This window comes from Mauremys reevesii, linkage group 8, assembly GCF_016161935.1.
Source record: "Mauremys reevesii isolate NIE-2019 linkage group 8, ASM1616193v1, whole genome shotgun sequence".
Classification (NCBI taxonomy): domain Eukaryota; kingdom Metazoa; phylum Chordata; order Testudines; family Geoemydidae; genus Mauremys; species Mauremys reevesii.
In genome coordinates this window covers 67,005,387-67,023,647 of record NC_052630.1, presented here as the reverse complement: position 1 = coordinate 67,023,647, position 18,261 = coordinate 67,005,387, and the positions used below count along the sequence as shown (strand labels likewise).

Below are 18,261 nucleotides of genomic sequence, written 5' to 3'. Positions count from 1 at the left end.
TGGGGCATTCTTGACGCCAGGCCAAGGCCGGGCAGCTCCCAGGCGCAGCCAGGCCTCGGGGGCCCCAGTGCCAGGGGAGCGCGGGCGCTTCCCGCCGGGGGAGGAAAGGAGGCGAGCGGTGCCCCATGGACGTACCGAGAGGGGCTGGACAAGGGGTCCGGAAAGGAGCAGCAGCTGCCATAAACCCTCCCACTGCATAGGCCAGTAGCTAAGTGGGACACAAGGAAATCCGCACACTTGTCGACCCTGGATGTTAACTTTTCTGGGGCACTTCCTGTCGTAGTGGGTTTGTCCCAGTATCCTTGGCTAAAATCATTCCTCCCTATTATATTAGTAGCATTGAAGTGGTGCCTAAGAACCCCATTCATGGACTACTACCTAAGTGTGCTAGGTGCTGTACAGACACATCAAAAAGATGGCCACTGCGTCAAAGAGTTTGCAGTTCACGTAAGTTTACAATTCTTTTTGCTATGGGTGGTTGTTCTCCAGGAGGCTGCACTTGGGTAGGGTGGGCTGTTTGTAATTTGTCAAATGTTTTGGGATTAAAAGGAATTATGATGGAGAGAATCTTATGCCAGGGAGTCTATAGCTTTTTTTAGTGTGTAGATTACATTTTAATTAAGTGATTCTCATAGACCATCTTCTGTCCAACTAATAAATGCATGGACCACCTTCCCTACGACTGCATGAAATCTTTGGGACAATTTGCTAACATGGAAAAGTAGTACCAGTAATATTATTGTATTATTAAAATAAAATACACTATTGCATGTCTTTTAATATGAATTATCAGATGGAAACAAGAGGGAGCAAGCACTATTAGCCAGCTTTAGGTACAACAATAGCAAAAGATCTGTAGATCAACACAATGTACACAATTTTAGAACTATATTATGCAATAAGAAAAATATGACATTTGTATATATTTAAAGAAACAAGTGAGGACTCTATGACCAACAATATATGTGTGTGTGTAGGCATACAATTATTAATATTGTCTGTGCTGCGTTCTGTCAAAATATTTTCTATTCTTCTCCATTGGACCTTTTAACATTTAAATGCCAACTAACTGAAGAAGGCAAAAACTAGTTATAGCTACACTGCTACCTTGATATAACGCCACCCGATAACACACAAATTTGGATATAACGCAGTAAAGCAGTGCTCCGGGTGGGCGGGACTGCGCACTCCGGTGGATCAAAGCAACTTCAATATAACACGGTTTCACCTATAATGTGGTAAAAAAAATTTGGCTCCCAAGGACAGCGTTATATCAAGGTAGAGGTGTATTCCATAAAATAGATAGAATTCCATACAAAAACATGCTACACCTGCATTGTTTAACATCTAGAAGTCAGAAAATGCTATAGTAAAGGCTGCACACTAGCTGGGATGGGGATTATTGATGAGAAAGTAAAACACAAAAAGTACTTGCTTTTAAATAAATAAAATCTGTCATTCCAATTTTAAATATAACAGTTTTGATGTAATTCAAGATTTGTGACATATACTTGATAATGTCCCGTTATTGACCTACTGCTCCCTAGGTTTGGAATAGTCTCCCATCTCTGTCCACCAGTCATTTTATCTTAATTCCTCTTTAAAATCAACTTATTCTTTAAATTCTTTCTGACTAATGTTGTGTTCACACACTCTACCTGAACTACTGTCTTCCGTTTCTTTTTATGCGTGAGTTAGATTCTATTACTGTTTTGGACTGTAACTGAATATTGTTTCATTATTTGCCCTGTGAGCACCCTATATACTTCTGATACAATAGCCTGCATATCCATATTATGTATATATGGTGGCATGTTGAAGTTTAAATTTTTATTGACATGAGTTTGGCATTATTAGTAATTGAGTGGAGAAGCCCTGAGTGAATTATATAGCCTATCCAAAACAAATATCAAGAGATCATCACTTCCATTGTGTACATACAGTTCTTAACATAGTGGGTCCCGGATCCTGATTTCTGCTATATGAATTATAATTATTAGTACACCTCTACCCCGATATAACGCTGTCCTTGGGAGCCAAAAAATCTTACCGCGTTATAGGTAAAACCACGTTATATCAAACTTGTTTTGATCCACCAGAGTGTGCAGCCCTCCCCCCCATAGCACTGCTTTACCGCGTTATATCCAAATTTGTGTTATATCAGGTCGTGTTATATCGGGGTAGAGGTGTAATAGTGCCAAACCAACACAGAGACCTCTTAAGTACAAGCTTAACTTTAAGATTTACTGAACAGAGATTATTATTTTTATGTTTTCATTATTATTTGTATTATTGTAGTGCCTGGGAACCCTTTTGACGTAAGCAGTTAGTTAATATTCAGGGTCTGATGGCTTGTTTCTGTTGGTGATGAGGCTATGTATTTCTTTAATGCAGTCCTGCTTATTAACAAATAATGTACATAAAGTCCTATTTCCCTGAACACAGCAGGGCTCAGACAGTAGGAGACAGTTTCTTTGCTCATGATTCTAAAGCCACTTTCCATCCAGGACTCTACCCAAAAACTCACTCTCTCAGCTTTTGCTCAGAAATCATACTACACATACTTCTCTGACTGCCTCTGAGACTTCCTTGCTCCGTTCTGTGTGTGCTTCTTTGGTGTTTCTGATCACTCTTTCACACACACTGCTCAATCAAACAATACCCAGCTCCCTGTGTTGGCATTCCGACCCCAGGGAAATCCCCTCAAATTTCATAGTTCAACCCTTATTCCAGCTTTCCACAATGGTCTGAGTTTGTTTCAATTGTTTATTCCATAAAGGAGCCCAATTGTTTTTTATGTTGTTGACTAATATATGATGGCTAGCATATACCCGGTATAATTTGCACCACACACACACACTCTCTCTCTCTCTGAGAGAGTAAGCATTAAGCACCAATAACATTAAGCACAAATATTGTAACCATGATATAGCCTAAACTGGCCTATACCATAATCCTTTTCACTTATGCCAAGTATCTCATAACTCCTTGCATTTGCTGAAGTAAGCATTTGTCATAAGCAGATAGAACAAATGTATCTTGGCTCTGACAAGTCTCCTATGTCATAGTACAAACTAGGGAAGTACTTTCACAGACCAGTACCTAGAATGCTAGTATCCTAGCAAAGTATCCATAATGTGGGTGCCAAACTGTAAACCCTGTTTATGATGGAAACCACTTCAAGCCAGGGGGTGCAGCAGCAATCATAGTTCCAGTACCTCTAATGATGGGTTGGTTTTAATGATGTTTAAAGAGATGTGTAACTTGTAAAATCATCATATAAGTAATAGCAGCTGAAATGTGTAACTTTGGGAGCACACCTGCATAAGGTGAATGTAACATCACTGCATGAGATGGCTTCTCGTAGACTGGTGGTATATGGAATCTTGTTCCTGTGCTATATTAATAAACCTGACTGACATTAAGAACATAAGAACATAAGAAAGGCCGTACCGGGTCAGACCAAATGTCCATCTAGCCCAGTATCTGTCTACCGACAGTGGCCAATGCCAGGTGCCCCTGAGGGAGTGAACCTAACAGGCAATGATCAAGTGATCTCTCTCCTGCCATCCATCTCCATCCTCTGACGAACAGAGGCTAGGGACACCATTCTTACCCATCCTGGCTAATAGCCATTTATGGACTTAGCCACCATGAATTTATCCAGTCCCTTTTTAAACATTGGTATAGTCCTAGCCTTCTCAACCTCCTCAGGTAAGGAGTTCCACAAGTTGACTGTGCGCTGCGTGAAGAAGAACTTCCTTTTATTTGTTTTAAACCTGCCGCATATTAATTTCATTTGGTGACCCCTAGTTCTTGTATTATGGGAATAAGTAAATAACTTTTCCTTATCCACTTTCTCAACATCACTCATGATTTTATATACCTCTATCATGTCCCCCGTTAGTCTTCTCTTTTCCAAACTGAAGAGTCCTAGCCTCTTTAATCTTTCCTCATATGGGACCCTCTCTAAACCCCTAATCATTTTAGTTGCTCTTTTCTGAACCTTTTCTAGTGCTAGAATATCTTTTTTGAGGTGAGGAGACCACATCTGTACACAGTATTTGAGATGTGGGCGTACCATGGATTTATATAAGGGCAATAATATATTCTCAGTCTCATTCTCTATCCCCTTTTTAATGATTCCTAACATCCTGTTTGCTTTTTTGACCGCCTCTGCACACTGCGTGGACATCTTCAGAGAACTATCCACGATAACTCCAAGATCTTTTTCCTGACTCGTAGCTAAATTAGCCCCCCATCATGTTGTATGTAAAGTTGGGGTTATTTTTTCCAATGTGCATTACTTTACATTTATCCACATTAAATTTCATTTGCCATTTTGTTGCCCAATCACTTAGTTTTGTGAGATCTTTTTGAAGTTCTTCACAATCTGCTTTGGTCTTAACTATCTTGAGTAGTTTAGTATCATCTGCAAACTTTGCCACCTCACTGTTTACCCCTTTCTCCAGATCATTTATGAATAAATTGAATAGGATTGGTCCTAGGACTGACCCTTGGGGAACACCACTAGTTACCCCTCTCCATTCTGAGAATTTACCATTAATTCCTACCCTTTGTTCCCTGTCCTTTAACCAGTTCTCAATCCATGAAAGGACCTTTCCTTTTATCCCATGACAGCTTAATTTACGTAAGAGCCTTTGGTGAGGGACCTTGTCAAAGGCTTTCTGGAAATCTAAGTACACTATGTCCACCGGATCCCCCTTGTCCACATGTTTGTTGACCCCTTCAAAGAACTCTAATAGATTAGTAAGACACGATTTCCCTTTACAGAAACCATGTTGACTATTGCTCAAGAGTTTATGTTTTTCTATGTGTCTGACAATTTTATTCTTTACTATTGTTTCAACTAATTTTCCCGGTACTGACGTTAGACTTACCGGTCTGTAATTGCCGGGATCACCCCTAGAGCCCTTTTTAAATATTGGCGTTACATTAGCTAACTTCCAGTCATTGGGTACCGAAGCCGATTTAAAGGACAGGTTACAAACCTTAGTTAATAGTTCCGCAACTTCACATTTGAGTTCTTTCAGAACTCTTGGGTGAATGCCATCTGGTCCCGGTGACTTGTTAATGTGGAATTTATCAATTAATTCCAAAACCTCCTCTAGTGATACTTCAATCTGTGACAGTTCCTCAGATTTGTCACCTACAAAAGCCAGCTCAGGTTTGGGAATCTCCCTAACATCCTCAGCCGTGAAGACTGAAGCAAAGAATCCATTTAGTTTCTCCGCAATGACTTTATCGTCTTTAAGCGCTCCTTTTGTATTTTCATCGTCAAGGGGCCCCACTGGTTGTTTAGCAGGCTTCCTGCTTCTGATGTACTTAAAAAACATTTTGTTATTACCTTTGGAGTTTTTGGCTAGCCGTTCTTCAAACTCCTCTTTGGCTTTTCTTATTACACTCTTGCACTTAAGTTGGCAGTGTTTGTGCTCCTTTCTATTTGCCTCACTAGGATTTGACTTCCACTTTTTAAAGGAAGTCTTTTTATCTCTCACTGCTTCTTTTACATGGTTGTTAAGCCACAGTGGCTCTTTTTTAGTTCTTTTACTGTTTTTCTTAATTTGGGGTATACATTGAAGTTGGGCCTCTATTATGGTGTCTTTAAAAAGGTCCCACACAACTTGCAGGGATTTCACTTTAGTCACTGTACCTTTTAACTTTTGTCTAACTAACCCCCTCATTTTTGTATAGTTCCCCCTTTTGAAATTAAATGCCACAGTGTTGGGCAGTTTAGGTGTTCTTCCCACCACAGGGATGTTGAATGCTATTGTATTATGGTCACTATTTCCAAGCGGTACCGCTATAGTTACTCTTGGACCACTCAGGATTAAATCTAGAGTCGCCTCTCCCCTTGTGGGTTCCCGTACCAGCTGCTCCATGAAGCAGTCATTTAAAGTATCGAGAAATTTTATCTCTACATTTCGTCCTGCAGTGAAATGTTCCCAGTCAATATGGGGATAATTGAAATCCCGCACTATTATTGGGTTCTTAATTTTGATAGCCTCTCTAATTTCCCTTAGCATTTCATCATCATTACTGTCCTGGTCAGGTGGTCGATAATAGATCCCTACTGTTATATTTTTACTAGAGCATGAAATTTCTATCCATAGAGACTCTATGGAACCTGTGGATTCGCTTAAGATTTTTACTTCATTTGAATCTACACTTTCTTTAACATATAGTGCCACTCCTCCCCCTGCACGGCCTGTTCTGTCCTTCTGATATATTTTGTACCCTGGAATGATTGTGTCCCATTGATTGCTCTCAGTCCACCAGGTTTCTGTGATGCCTATTATATCTATATCCTCCTTTATCACAAGGCACTCTAGTTCACCCATCTTATTATTTAGACTTCTGGCATTTGTGTACAAGCACTTTAAAAACTTGTCCCTGTTTATTAGCCTGCCTTTTTCTGATGTGCCAGATTCTTTATGTGACTGTTTATCATCTGATCCGGCCCTTACATTATACTTCTCATTCCTCTGCTCCGGACTATAACCTGGAGATTCTCTATCATCAGACTCTCCCCTAAGAGAAGTCTGTGTCCGATCCACACGCTCCTCTGCAGCAGTCGGCTTTCCCCCATCTCCTAGTTTAAAAACTGCTCTACAACCTTTTTAATGTTTAGTGCCAGCAGTCTGGTTCCACTTTGGTTTAGGTGGAGCCCATCTCTCCTGTATAGGCTCCTCCCATCCCAGAAGTTTCCCCAGTTCCTAATGAACGTGAACCCCTCCTCTCTACACCATCGTCTCATCCACGCATTGAGACTCTAAAGCTCTGCCTGCCTACCTGGCCCTGCGCGTGGAACTGGGAGCATTTCTGAAAATGCCACCATAGAGGTCCTGGATTTCAGTCTCTTCCCTAGCAGCCTAAATTTGGCTTCCAGGACATCTCTCCTACCCTTCCCTATGTCATTGGTACCTACATGTACCACTACCACCGGCTCCTCCCCAGCACTACACATAAGTCTATCTAGATGCCTCGAGAGATCCGCAACCTTCGCACCAGGCAGGCAAGTCACCATACGGTTCTCCCGGTCATCACAGACCCAGCTATCTACATTTCTAATAATCAAATCTCCCATTACTAACACCTGCCTTTTCCTAGAAACTGGAGTTCCCTCCCCCGGAGAGGCAACCTCAGTGCGAGAGGCAACCCCATCACCATCTGGAAGGAGGGTCCCAACTACGGGAAGGTTTCCCTCTGCTGCCATTGACTGCTCTACTTCCCTGGGCCCTTCTTCCTCCTCAACAGCACAGGAGCTGTCTAAGCGGAGGTGGGACAATTCTACAGTGTCCCGGAAAGCCTCATCAACATACCTCTCTGCCTCTCTCAGCTCCTCCAGTTCCGCCACCCTGGCCTCCAAAGTCCGTACATGGTCTCTGAGGGCCAGGAGCTCCTTGCACCGACTGCACACATACGCCACCCGCCCACAGGGCAGGAAATCATACATGCGACAGTCAGTGCAATAAACTGGATTGCCCCCACTCTGCTGCTGGGCTTCTGCCTGCATTGTCTCCTAGTTAGTGAAAGGGTGGTTTACGGAAAGTAGTTTTGGAATGTGGTTCGGTTTATAGGTTTTAGGGGGGGGCCACGGAGAAGGGGTTAGGGCTGGCGAGGGGCTCCCACTCCCTTCCCACTCCCCTTCTAAACTCCCTTGCGAAACTCCCTGTTAGCAGCCCCTGGTCGCTTGTGCGCGGCTTTATAAAGCCCTGGCCTGAGTGAATGCCCCGCCCACTGATTAAGGCTCAGCCAATTACCAGAGGCTTCGAGCTTTCAAACCTGCCTCCAACTGCCAGCCAGAGCACATGGTCCCTCAAACAAACAAACAAACAAACAGACTGACAAACACAAGCTCAGCACACAGCAAGAAACCCCCAAACACAAACAAACACACACTACAGACAGTCACTTACCCCACAGATGCTGTATTAGCTCCTCCTTCACCTGGAGAACTCCCTTGCGAAACATTGATTATTTGCTCTCTTGAGTGTATTTTATATACCAAAGTGTGGTCAAGCAACTGACTATACAATTTGTCAACATTTATCCTGAAAGTAGGGCAGCTGTTAAACCAACTACTTCAATGAGATTTCATCCGACCCCTAAACTAACACCTGCATACCTCATCTAAAATCAGCAGAGCAACAAAATGTACATCAGCTGGGGTATATACTATGGCATATAATTTTCTTGTGCTACATGCTGCAGTTATTAATCAAGCTAAACTCCTGCTTAAGTTGATGGTGACTTCAATGAGAGTTTTGCTTAATTAAGGCTGGCAGAATTTAGCTTTTTGTCCAATATATTACTGTCAGTAATTATGCTTATCTACCTGATATTCTTTATCATTCCAGTAAGTTAGGAGTAAATAACTGTGCTTGAAATCAGCTATTGTTACTGCAGCTATACTTGTGTTAATTTATTAAAGTTATAAAAAGAGACCATCTGTTGGCAACTTTTGGTAAAAACAGATTAATACCTTGCATTATAAATTCAGAAAACATTTAACACTTTATCCCTAATAAACATAGATATCCCTATTGTTTTTCCATGAACCTTTTCATCCCTTCCCCAAAGTAACTGATTACTGCTTTATGGCCAAATTGTGGCTTGGTTTGTCAGTGTGTGCAAGGGTATGTGAGAGCATAAGAAACCTCCTCTCCTACCCCCAATTGTGTTCCTGTGCAGGGGCTTAGCATCCAGAAAACATTAGAAAGGTTCCCAGATATATTTGGCTTTTTACACTTTACAAATTACCCCTGTCAAACGGCACAGGCTTTCACCTACCCACATAATATTATATTATAATATTATATAGCACTTTTTGTCCTATGGCACTTTACAAAGGTGGTTAAATATTAGTATTTCCATTTAAAATATGAGGAAATTTAGGCAGAGCGAGCGTAAGGCTATTTTTTTCACTGACTTCAACTAGAATTGTGAGTGGAAAGCAACTTTTAAAAATCTTGAGTTGAGCACTCATGAGCTAAGGCACACAAAATTAGTGGGCACATCTGAAAATTTGGACCTAAATGACTTGCCCAAGGTCACATAGTAAATCAGTTGCAAAGTGGGAATAGAAACTGGGTTGTCTGTCTATTAATGTCCTGCTCTAACCATGACACCACACTGTGCAATGGAGTACACGTATAGTACTATTCTTTTTCTTTACTGAGAGGGAAACCTCTGAAATATTTATTTCAGAAGACCTATTTCATATTCTATTCCTAACAAAGTGCCTCCTGCTCTGTTTCTAGCTATACTGCATCTTGCTATGTTAGGTGTATCAGTTTGTATATTTCATTTAGATGTCTGACTCAGGGTATGTCTACAGTACAAAATTAATTCAAAATTATTCTGTTTGAATTTTCGGAAGTGATTTTATACATTTGGTGTTGTGTGTCCCCACTAAAGCACATGAATTCAGCGGAGTGCGTGAACAGTACTGAGGCTAGCATCGAATGTCGGAGCAGTGCACTGTGGGTGCTATCCCATAGTTCCCGCAGTCCCCGCCACCCGTTGGAATTCTGGGTTAAGCTCCCAGTGTATGATGCATCAAAAACATTCTCACAGGTGTTTCTGGGTGTGTGTCACTCGCTCCTCCCTCTGTGAAAGCTACGGCAGATGCCATACTGCCAGCAGATGGCGCAGTACGGTACACCGCGTCTCTCCTGGTACTATGAATCCACCTCGCATGTCCTCTCGTCTTTCTATCTACTCTTTTATCTAACCGTTTCCCGCCTTTTTCATCCATCATGAACTGAGCCGCACAGCTTCCGCCGCAAACTCTGCTCTCCTGCTCTTGCAACTTTAGCGAGCTTCCTACCTCCATGAAAGCTACAGAAGACAACCATTTACCACCTTTTATTGGCCATCTTGAACCGAACAGCTCTCCTACATTTCACGCCCTTTTTCCAGGATTACCTGTGCAGGCGCCATAGAGCCCGTTCAGATCTCCGCTGCAGTTTTGACCATTGTAAATACCTCGCGCATTATCCAGCAGTATGTACAGTACCTGCAAAACTGGGTGAGGAAGTGACAACAGCGCAGTTACTATACTGATGAGGACATGGACACAGATGTTCCTAGAAGCACGGCATGTGGTGATTGGGAGATCATGGTGGCGTGGGCCAGGTTCATGTCGTGGAATGCCGATTCTGGGCCCAGGAAACAAGCACAGACTGGTGGAACTGCATAGACTGGTGGAACCGGATGATTCCCAGTGGCTGCGAAACTTTCGTATGAGTAGGGCCACTTTCCTGGAACTTTGTGACTTGCTGTCCCCTGCCCTGAAGCTCAAAGACACCAAAATGAGAGCAGCCCTCACAGTTGAGAAGCGAGTGGCCATAGCACTGTGGAAACTTGCAATGCCCAACAGCTGCCAGTCATCTGGGAATCATTTTGGAGTGAGCAGATCTACTGTAGAGGCTGGTGTGCTGCAAGTAGCCAACACAATCATTGACCAGCTGCTATCAAGGGTAGTGACTTTGGGAAATGGGCAGACCATTGTGGATGGCTTTAATGCGCTGGGGTTCCCTAACTGCGGTGGGGCGATAGATGGAACCATATCCCTATTTTGGTCCCGCCACACGGGGGTGGCCACTACGTAAACCGCAAGGGGTACTTTTCCATGGTGCTCCAAGCACTGGTGGATCACAAGGGACGTTTCACCGACATCAGCGTGGGATGGCCGGGAAAGGTTCATGACGCTCGCATCTTCAGGAACATTGGTCTGTTTGAACAGCTGCAGGAAGGGACTTATTTCTCAGACCAGAAAATTGCTGTTGGGGATGTTGAAATGCCTACAGTTATCCTCGGGGACCCAGCCTACCCCTTAATGCCATGGCTTATGAAGCCGTACACAGGCACCCTGGACAGTTGTAAGGAGCAGTTCAGCTTTAGGCTGAGCAAGTGCAGAATGGTGGTAGAATGTGCTTTTGGATGTTTGAAAGCGCTCTGGCACAGTTTACTGACTTGATTAGATCTCAGCACAACCAATATTCCAATTGTAATCGCTGCTTGTTGTGTGTTCCACAATATCTGTGAGAGTAAGGGGGAGACGTTTATGGTGGGGTGGGAGGTTGAGGCAACTTGTCTGGCAGCCAATTTCGTGCAGCCAGGCAACAGGGCAATTAGAAGAGCGCAGCAGGGTGCGCTGCACATCAGTGAAGCTTTGAAAGCCATTTTCGTGACTGACTAGGGTACGGTGTGACAGTTGTGTTTGCTTCTCTTGAAGTTACCCACCCCCTATATATATGAAAGGAAATAAAGTCACAATTGTTCAAAAGACCTTCTTTATTATTTGTTGCACAACACATTCTGGGAGAAAGCAGAAGATAGAGTGGGTTGGGGGGAGGGCGCGGTATTGGGTTAAGGGGGTGGAGGAGGAGGGAAGGACAAGTCCAGAAACCAAATCAAAAGTTCGCGTATGCCAACTTTCTGCTGCTTGGGCGATCCTCTAGGGTTGAATGTGTGGGTCCCCGTAGCCTCCCCCCTCGTGTTCTTGGGCATCTGGGTGAGGAGACTATGGAACTTGGGGAGGAGGGAGCTATACAGGGGCTGCAGCGGCAGTCTGAGGTCTTGCTGCCTTTTCCGCATTAGATCCACCATCCAGCGGAGCATGTCAGTTTGCTCCCCCATGAGTTTGACCATAGCATCCTGCCTGCTTTCATTGCATGCGTCCCTCCTCTCTTCGTGTTCCTGTAATGCTTTATGGGAATCCACCATTGTTTGCCTCCACGTATTCAGCTGGGCCCTATCAGTGCAGGAGGACTGCATGAGCTCGGTGAACATGTCGTCCCGAGTTCGTTTTTTCCGCCTTCTAATCTGGACCAGCCTCTGGGACAGAGTAGATAGGGGCCGTGTTGAAACATTTGCACCTGTGGGAGAAGAAAAAGGGAGGGTAGTATTTTAAAGATACATTTCAGAGAACAAATGGGACACTCTTTCTCAGTGAAACAGGCAGTTCATAGTACACAGCACATGTTATTTCTGTACAAGTTAGCATTTTGTCTCTTATACTGAAGTGCCTGCCACTTTGGTGTGAGTAAGCCATCACACACGGGCAACAGAATTCAGCTTGCAGGCAGCCTAGGGGCACGCAGGGTTCTGCTTCGTCCACGTTCATTTCAATGCTTTCAAACTGCTGGGCCCCCTTTCCCATAGCAAGCAATGCCTGGTGGGTTTACCATATAAAAGGAGGGCCTGTGGGCTCTCTGGGATGATCGCTTTACACAACACCAACACCACCCCCACACCTACTGCATGGCTCCGATGAGGCTCTGAGCAGGGATAAGCCCTTTAAAACTAAACGCGAACAGCCCAGCTCTCACTCACTAGAAGTACCTTCTCCGGAGTCATGGTCTGGGAGCCCGCCTTGGGAGTAGGGGGAGGCTGTTGGCTCCAGTGTTAAGAATAGTTCCTGGCTTAGGAGGGAAAACGGATTCCCCAGTTGCCGCCTGTGCACTGTCGTCCTCCTCTTCCTCCTCTTCATCCTCCAATAACTCATCCTCCTCGCTCCGTGCAACTGCCCCCTTGCAGGTGTCCACAGACAGTGTTAGGGTAGTGGTGGCGTCACCCCCCCATAATTGCATGCAGTTCCTGGTAGAAGCAGAATGTATGAGGCTGTGACCCAGAGCACCCGTTCGCCTCCCTGGCTTTTTGGTACGCTTGTCTGAGCTCCCTGATTTTTATACGACACTGCTCTGTGCCCCTGGAGTAGCCTCTTTCTGTCATGGCCCTGGAGACTTTAGCGTAGGTATTTGCATTCCTTTTTTTGGAATGTAGTTCTGCCATAACAGATTCGTCTTCCCAGCATGTGATGAGATCCAGTACCTCCCGTTTGGACCATGCTGGAGCTCGTCTGCGAATCCAGGACTGCATGATTTCATGTGATGGTGGACTCTGCTTGGTTGCCTGTGATGGTGGACTGTGCTGATGGTCACCTGTGCTGATGGTGACCAAACAGGAAATGAAATTCAAAAGTTCCCGGGGCTTTTCCTGCCCAGCAGGCTAGTGCATCGGAGTTGAGAGTGTTGTCCAGAGCGGTCACAAGGGAACATTCTGGGAAGCTCCTGGAGGCCAATAAGGTCAAATTGCGTCCACAATACCTTTAACCCGGGATTGCGATCTCGATTTAAGCGCGACTCCACTTGCCGAGGTGGAGTACAGAAATTGGATTAAAGAGCGCTTTAAATCGAAAAAAATGGTTTGGTCATGTGGACAGAATCTTTTTTTTTTAATTAACTCGGCTAATTCCAAAATAATCAACTAGTATAAACCAGGCCTCAGAGGAGTGTTGCGATAGTGGAATAGCAACAGCAAGCGGCAGTGGGATCCCTCTTTTGCTAGGGGTCCATGAGTAGGGATTGAAGAAGGAGAAAAAAAAAGTGATACTTTCCCAAGCATCAAGTTCCATCTTCTTCAGAAGGCAACATGAGATTCCACTCATAGTAAATTTTCATAACAGAAAACTCTTTTCTTGTGTGTTTTGATGAACAGTGAAACAGTTAATGACATTAAATTGATCATTAGACTTCAGAACTAACAACCTCTTGAGGGCAGTGGGCAGCTTGCAACTCTCTCAGAGTTGTTTTCAGTCTGGCATCACTGCATTACAACCTGTTCACATTTCCTTCTCAACCATATTTTGTTTTAAATGATGCTTAAATTCTGGAGCACAAGATGGCAGCCTCCAGAATATAGTATATGTTCACCAAATCATTATGAAGTGACCCTGTCCACAAGCTTTTGAATTGGAAGGCAAAGAGACTTGTAGATAAAAGTATGAAATGCATTCATGGTAAATGTAACTGAACATGCATCCGAAGAAATGGGTTTTAGCCCATGAAAGCTTACGCCCAAATACATGTTAGTCTCTAAGGTGGCACAAGTACTCCTTGTTCTTTTTGCTGATACATACTAACACGGCTACCACTCTGAAACCTGAACTACTATTAGTAGTAAAATAGCAAGAAGAAAGCCTGAATGACATGATGGCTTTCAGCCTTTTTAAAACAGAAGGCCAATAGAGGAAGGAGGGAAAAGGCATTCTAAGAAGCAATAAAAGAAGTGCTCAAATGGTACAGGATAGATAGTTTTGTTTGATTGCTCCTCTAGGCACAGGACATTTGATGGAATTGTGTAGTGTGCAATGCATGGTGTCATTACTGTCAGCCAGCATTATCTGCCAGAATCAGGAGTGCAAATAGACCCTGGCTCAGAGAAGGTAAAAACAAGCTAAGAGGGCAGCTGGGGTCATGCTGACTCAATTAGAGAAAAAGCTCTATAACCAAGGCACAAGGCTTATACCAAATTCTCCACCCCTTTGCACCACGGACTTCAGTTTGGTTGCATGGATGTGACTGAGGAGAATTTGACTGCATGGAACCAGGAGATAAACGAGAGGCGGGGACACTTGATAGAAAACAGATAAGCAGTAAGGATTTAGAGTATTTATTCATTTGTTTGTATTGTGGTAGCACCTAGAGGTCCCAGTCACATATCGGGGCCCCACTGTGCTAAGCACTGTGCAGACACATACAGAGTAACAATGGCAGTGCCATGACATTGTACTGCTAGGCAAGTAGTTATAAGCAAGATTCTGATTCCATTACTTGCTCTCATTCCATTTCTTAAAAAGGAGGGCCCAGTCACCATCTTGGAACAGGCCTTCACACCTTGCAGATCCTGAGGCATCAGCAGGAGGTCAGGATTGTCTACAGGGTTGTCCCCAGCCTCTATGCTACTGTTGCATCTTTGGTAACCCTCCTTGCTCCAGTGGACCCATCCTGTCACAGCTTCCAACATACACCCCACTTAGAGGAAGAAGGCTCAGTGGGAAAGCAGGGAGCAGCAGAAATGTAGTTCAGCCTCTCACTGCATTACATTTCTGCCCTGAGCTCTATTGGTTGGTAGGGGGCTGAAGTGTGTTCCTCTTAGTCCCACTACTGACTAGCCCACTCTTTCTCCAGCCCACTCACTGCCTGCCTTCTTCCTCCATACTGATCTAGAGGAAGGGGGGAAATACTGCTGCAGAGGTGGTTAAAATCCCTTTTCTGCATGGGAAGTAGAGAGACATGAGAGGAGAGCCTCTTATTCACAGATCATGGGGAATAGCTGGATCCAGGCTGTGTGATGGTGGTGATGATGTTAAGAGGCTCCTGACAATTATATAGGAGTTGCAAGGGATTAGTCAGTAAGCAGCTAGCGGAAAAGAAAATGAAGAATATTTGTAAGAGTTAAGAAAAAAAGAGGCTGTTATAAAAAGCAAGACAAGTTAAGGTGCATCAACATAATTACTGTGATGCAGAAAAACTCCCAGAACACAGATTAAAAATGAAGTTTATTTTAAGGTGGGGGAAACTGACAAACCCCAGTAATCCCAGACATTACCAGATAAGGTGTGGAGCAACATGAGAGGATTCTGAACAGAAGTCATGGGAACCTGTCAGGATCCTAGCCAAGATGAGGACCATGGGATATATTAGTAGATGGAGCACCATCTGATCAAGAACAGCAAGTACATGAGGCAGACAACTTGTAAATTGCACAGGAGAATTGTTCATAGGCACAGTGGTAATACATTTAGCCCAGGGGTGGGCAAACTACGGCCTGGCATGGCCCCGCTCCGTCGCTCTAGCCGGGGAGCAGGGTCAGGGGCAGCTCCACGCAGCTCCCAGAAGTAGCAGCATGGCCCCACTCCAGCGCTCCAGCCAGGGAACAGGGTCAGGGGCAGCTCCACACAGCTCCCAGAAGCAGCAGCATGTCCCCGCTCTGGCTCCTATGTGTAGGGGCAGCCAGGGGGCTCTGCTCTGCACGCTGCCTCCACCCCAAGCGCCGCCCCGGCAGTGGGAGCTGCAGGGGTGGTGCCTGCAGATGGGGCAGCGTGCAGAGATGCCTGGCTGCGCCTCCGCATAGGAACTGGAGAAGGGACATGCTGCTGCTTTCGGGAGTGGCTTGAGTCTCCTCCTGCACCCCAACCCCTTTCCCCAGCCTTGATTCCCCTCCACCCCAAACCCTTCATCCCCAGCCCCACCCCAGAGCCTGCACTCCCAGCTGGAGTCTGCACCCCTTCCTGCACCCCAACCCTCTGCCCCAGCCCTGATTCCCCTTCTGCCCTCCAAACCCCTTGGCTCCAGCCCAGAGCACCCTCCTACACCCCAAACTCCTCATCTCCAGCCCCCCCCCAAAGCCCCCTCCCACCCGCAACCCACTCCTCTGTCCAGAGCCCCCTCCTGCACCACAACCCCAATTTTGTGAGCATTCGTGGCCTGCCATTCAATTTCTATTCCCAGATGTGGCCCTCGGGCCAAAAAGTTTGCCCACCTCTGATTTAGCCCCTTCGTTGTTGTGTTTCACAGCAGCTTCTGTGCTGCTTAGAACAGCCAGCAATTTGCACTGGAGAATTACCTCAGTGTACACGGAAACTCTACCAGTTAAAGCTGGCTTCTACACCACTTCCTCCTACACCACCAGCTGTGTTACCTCCTGTGCTGGAAACCAAACTCCAGAATAATAGAAGAGAGTAGGTAGGGAATGGTCCTGGCAGGGCGTGTAGAGGAGTAGGGTCTTAATGTGGCCGGACCTTCGACCAGTGGTGTAAAATTAAAATTCTTCCCCTGCAGCTTCAACTTACTTTGGAACCATCAGAGAACCAGGGAGCTACAGTTGGTTCCCTGTCAACTTCCCACTGCAGTTCATCCAAGTTCTGCTTGAGCACAGTGGAGAGTCAAGCCAGTAATGTTTTAGCATGGGATCTTTTGGGCAGTATGCAAGCAATTTAAGAATACCGGTGATTGTTGTAGGCATTACAGACAGTTCAGAGCTTATTTCATTTGTGTAAGTTATTTAGAGTTGTTTGATGGGAAATGCGCACATGTTAAAACCAGCAGGAAAAACAAAGCAGGTTAAGCAATAACGGGTGTACAGACCTCTCATCCACTCTGATCCACTGCATTTTGTAGAACTGCTCCCTACAGCATTCCCTTTAATGTGATAATAGTCTGTTCTGAATACTTCTAGTGAGGGCATTTCAATTGTTTCTCTTACTTGTCTGTTTCAGTGCTGAATTGCTCAAGCATGTTTCTCCAGATCCATTTTGAATCCACAGATGACTTCTATGGAACTATTCATAGAAAAGCTGTGCATATAGCTAACTGTTTTAAGGATCAGGGTCCTAAATTCAGAAGTGACTCAGCAATAGAGGATCATTTTAAAAAAAAGGGAGGGTATAAGGGTCCGGTAAGGGGCTCATCCTTCTCAGGCGCGGCGGGGAGCCAGGGCGCCTCCCTACAGGCAGCAATCCGTCTCGGGCTCAGACCCCTCCGCAGGGGCTGAGCAAACTAATAGTCTCTGAACAAGGCAGAGTCCCGGCCCTTTATCAGGGCCCGAATAAACACACGGTCTATAAGCCTGGCCCTGGAGCAGGGCGGGGCAACAAGCAGTCCCAGCTCAGGCCTTTCAGCAGGGCTGAGCAAACACAGTATCTAAGCCCAGGCCCTTGGGCAGGGCGGGGCAGTAGCAGTTCAGGCTCAGGCCTTTCAGCAGGGCTGAGCAAACACAGTATCTAAGCCCTGGTCAGGCCAGGGGGAAGGAATGCAGGCCCTCCCACTCCACTGCGTTCCAGCCCGGGGCTCTAGCAGCGGCACAGGTTCGCTGCAGTCAGTGGGGATCCTGGCCGCAACACACTGACATTGGCTCGGGGTTCCCTGGAGCCAGACTGGGGTCGGCTACCCCCGGGCCACTTCCAATCTCCCCCTCCCTAGGTACCTGTCTCTCGCCGGCGTCATCCGGTGGATCCCAGACCATGGGCTCTTCAGGATACCAGGCGGAGGGGAGCTCAGGCGACTCCTCTGGATACTGGGCACGGGGGAGCTCAGGCGACTCCTCCGGATACCAGGCACGGGGGAGCTCAGGCGACTCCTCTGGGTACCGGGCCCGGGGAAGGTCAGGCCATCGCTCCTCTGGATACCGGGCACAGGGAAGGCTGGGCCCAGCAGGAGCTCGAACACCGGCGTCTGTCCTCTCCGACGGCCTTCCTCTAACTGAGCGCTAGGGCCGGGCTTTTATACTTCCTGTCCCATCCCTTGACTTCCAGGGGGCGGGGTCAGGCGGCGGTGGCTCCGCCCACTCCGGCGCCTGGTCTGGCTCGTCCTTCTCAGGGGTGGCGGGGAGCCAGGGCGCCTCCCTACAGAGGGGAATGGGAGGGATAGAGGTAGGATAGTTATATAGTAA

The 18,261-nt window shown here is 45.8% G+C and overlaps 1 protein-coding gene across 5 annotated transcripts in view; it reads left to right on the top strand.

The window, feature by feature from the left end:
* The first annotated feature begins 3 nt into the window (after positions 1-3).
* Positions 4-18,261, top strand: part of DDX59 (DEAD-box helicase 59) — a 90,538-nt gene continuing 72,280 nt past the window's right edge. For 3 of the 5 annotated variants that reach the window (XM_039484344.1, XM_039484340.1, XM_039484338.1), the window contains exon 1: positions 4-447. The gene's annotated coding sequence lies outside the window, so the exon portion shown is untranslated. Of the gene's footprint in view, positions 448-14,359; positions 14,465-18,261 lie in introns of those variants that run through there. The other 2 variants (XM_039484342.1, XM_039484343.1) reach the window with 2 other exon arrangements.